Source organism: Sinocyclocheilus grahami, unplaced genomic scaffold, assembly GCF_001515645.1.
Source record: "Sinocyclocheilus grahami isolate Dianchi unplaced genomic scaffold, SAMN03320097.WGS_v1.1 scaffold23.1, whole genome shotgun sequence".
In the NCBI taxonomy this organism is placed as follows: Eukaryota; Metazoa; Chordata; class Actinopteri; order Cypriniformes; family Cyprinidae; genus Sinocyclocheilus; species Sinocyclocheilus grahami.
The window spans coordinates 1,589,194-1,592,172 of record NW_015505202.1 but is presented as its reverse complement, the minus strand read 5'-3'; the positions used below and the strand labels follow the sequence as shown (position 1 = coordinate 1,592,172).

At 40.8% G+C, this 2,979-nt stretch overlaps 1 protein-coding gene across 4 annotated transcripts in view; it reads left to right on the top strand.

Moving 5' to 3' along the window:
- Positions 1-1,294: 1,294 nt before the first annotated feature.
- Positions 1,295-2,979, top strand: part of phf6 (PHD finger protein 6) — a 9,328-nt gene continuing 7,643 nt past the window's right edge. For 3 of the 4 annotated variants that reach the window (XM_016245050.1, XM_016245033.1, XM_016245042.1), the window contains exon 1: positions 1,295-1,469. The gene's annotated coding sequence lies outside the window, so the exon portion shown is untranslated. The remainder of the gene's footprint in view (positions 1,470-2,979) is intronic. The other variant, XM_016245058.1, reaches the window with a different exon arrangement.

The following is a 2,979-nucleotide window of genomic DNA, read 5'->3' as shown; positions in this document are numbered from 1 at the left end:
AATTTGTCTTGGTGAAGCTTCCAGTACACACACACATACACACACACAGAGAGAGAGAAACAGACTATACAATATATACAAAATGTAAAAAATAATAATAATATTAATATTAAAAAAATATATATATTTAGATGTGGTTATGCAGAAGAACGTGAATAAGAAATGAGCAGGATATGTTAAATATAAAAGTATAAATTGTATGTTGCACATTTCTCTCTCTCCCTCTCTCTCTCTGTGTGTGTGTGTGTGTGTGTGTGTGTGTGTAGGGCCGGATTTACGCATAGGCATTCTAGGCACATGCCTATGTTCACTCGTCCAGGGGAGGCCCAAACACAATGAAGAGATATATAATATTTTTTGGTATATGGGCTATCTACAACAGTAAAAGAACCAAAACACCAGAAGACATTGAGCAAGTAAATATAACAAACAATAGGGTAAAAAATTACAAACTATTTCCATGTTTTCCACCTTTTTTATGTAAAATGTAAAAATTTTATGTACCTCTGTTATTAGCTCTAAAATGACGTTTTGGAATTCGCAACGGAAGGTTTATCTTGAAATATCTAAACAATATCTTGAGGTGTAGTTGTGACACCAGGCCATTACAATTATTAGAGAAATAATGCACTCCCGAAGTGGTCACGACGCTGGAGCCTAATGGAAGGGTCTTTCTCCATTCTCAAACTAATTAAGACATTTGATTTTTATCGACTGAATGCAAGCGCTTTATTGCGATAGAAAACACTGTAAAGGTTTCCACTGATTACGAAATATTTTGTTTGCTGGGGTGGTAATATTATGTAGGCCTATTAATAAAGAAGGGGGGGGGGGCAAAAATTGTTTTGCCTATGTCACTATAAGAGGTAAATCCGGCCCTGTGTGTGTGTGTACTGGTTTATATATCCTAGTTGGGACTTAAACCTGACTACACACAGACTCATGGGGACTCGTGTCACGGTGGGGACCTAAATTGTGGTACAAAAGCTTATAAATCGTACAGAATGAATTTTTTTGAAAAAAAAAAAATGCAGAAAGTCTCCTGTAAGGGGTAGGTTTAGGGGTAGGGTTGGTGTAGGGCAATAGAATATACGGTCTGTACAGTAGAAAAACCATTACGCCTATGGAGAGAGTCCCCACAAGGATAGCTGACCAGACATGTGTGTGTGTGTGTGTGTGTGGAAAAAATATCATAAATATTTACATTTTATAAAATGTGCATTCATTATGCAACTCATCTGTATATTTGCTCGTCTAGGCCTATTCCTCAAGCTATCTTGACGGTAAGCACAGTACGTAAGGGGCGTACGCGTATGCTTCAATGTCGGACAAACGTGCTTTTTGCAGTGAGCGACGTCACTTGAACGCCTCGCAATGGTGAGAGGCGGATCGCACGAGCACTCGATGCTGAGCGAGAGGAAGAGCCAGAACGCGCGCTCTAAATCTATCCCCCATTCAACACAGCAGCGGTAAGAGCTTCCTATATGTCACACAGACACTGCAATGCACTGGTTTAGAGTTAGAAAAGGAATGGGATGAGTGAAACAATAGTCGGGACTAGCTAGGTCTCTTACATTTCGCATGGCGGGTCTCCACATGTGAAGCGGGTGAAATAATCCCGCTGCGAACAATATATTATAAAAACCAAATAATGGTTTACAGTCATCCCCAGAAGTTCAGATTACATATTTTTTTTGCGCACAGTTGTGCTCATCAGTATTGTTGTAGCCACCACATAATGTGGGCCGTAATGGGGTACATTTATATAGATATACACATCTTTATTTCATCTAAAGGGGGGCACCAGATAGTCTTACAGTAGTTCATATTCACTGGAAAGTAAGAGTTTTTGTCTAAGAGCGAAACAAGCGCTTTGTCGCAGGCCTGTATATCATCCTCCTCCCTTATTTGTGAAAACGGTGCCTGGGATGCTGTGTTTTTCCTTGTGCATTTCGTTCGTTGAGACTCGTGAGCAGGTTGTTTCAGCTGTTCTGTTGGATACAGAGTGTCGCGCAGTGTTATGTTGCTGTTCGTGTTGCAGCTTCTCTGCTATCATGGCAGCGGAGCTCCTCTGTGGCGCGAAGAGGCGGGTAAAGCCATCGCGGCTCGAAACAACACGCTGTCCGTCTTAGAACAGCAAACGAAGGATGGCTTGGTCATTCGAATCGAGCGAAATTAAGCTTTTGTTTCTGTTTTGGATCAACCTGATGGGCTAGCCATGTCGCGCGGGAGGTGTTTTGTGAACTCTGGTCAGAGCTTTCTATTGGCATTGCAGTGTTTCAAATACGCCACCCATGTAAGCTACTTCTACATTATTTTAATGACAATAAAAGTGTGCAGTCATCAAACTTATATTATATAGGTTTGTGTGACGTATTTAAGCCTAGGTTTTGTGTGTCGTGCGACATTAGAGTCACATAAAATCTTTTTCAACCCAGGGTAGTGAATTTTTTTTAACGTAAACGATGTAGTTTATTTAGTGCCATTGCTTATAGTGAGTATCAATTCATATAATCTAGTTTTAAGTTGTTATATAAGGGGTTTTTCAAACTTTTCTGGACCCCCAAATAGGATTAGCCCAGAGGTGCCCAAACTCGGTCCTGGAGGGCCGGTGTCCTGCAGGGTTTAGCTCCAGCTTGCCTCAACACACCTGCCTGGAAGTTTCTAGTATGCCTAGTAAGAGCTTGATTAGCTGCTTCAGGTGTGTTTGATTAGGGTTGGAGCTAAACTCTTCAGGACACCGGCCCTCCAGGGCCGAGTGTGGGCACCCCTGGATTAGCCCCTTACCAGGGGACCCACTCCTAAAATACAGAGAGAGAGATGCAAGTGCAATGTAAGTTCCTACGGAGTTACATAAATCGAGGTAATGTTTGTACTGTGAAAACTACATTGTTTATATATATATATATATATATATATATATATATATATATATATATGAAGAGTTCAGATGCAAAAGCCTCTAAGTGCCATCTGAAA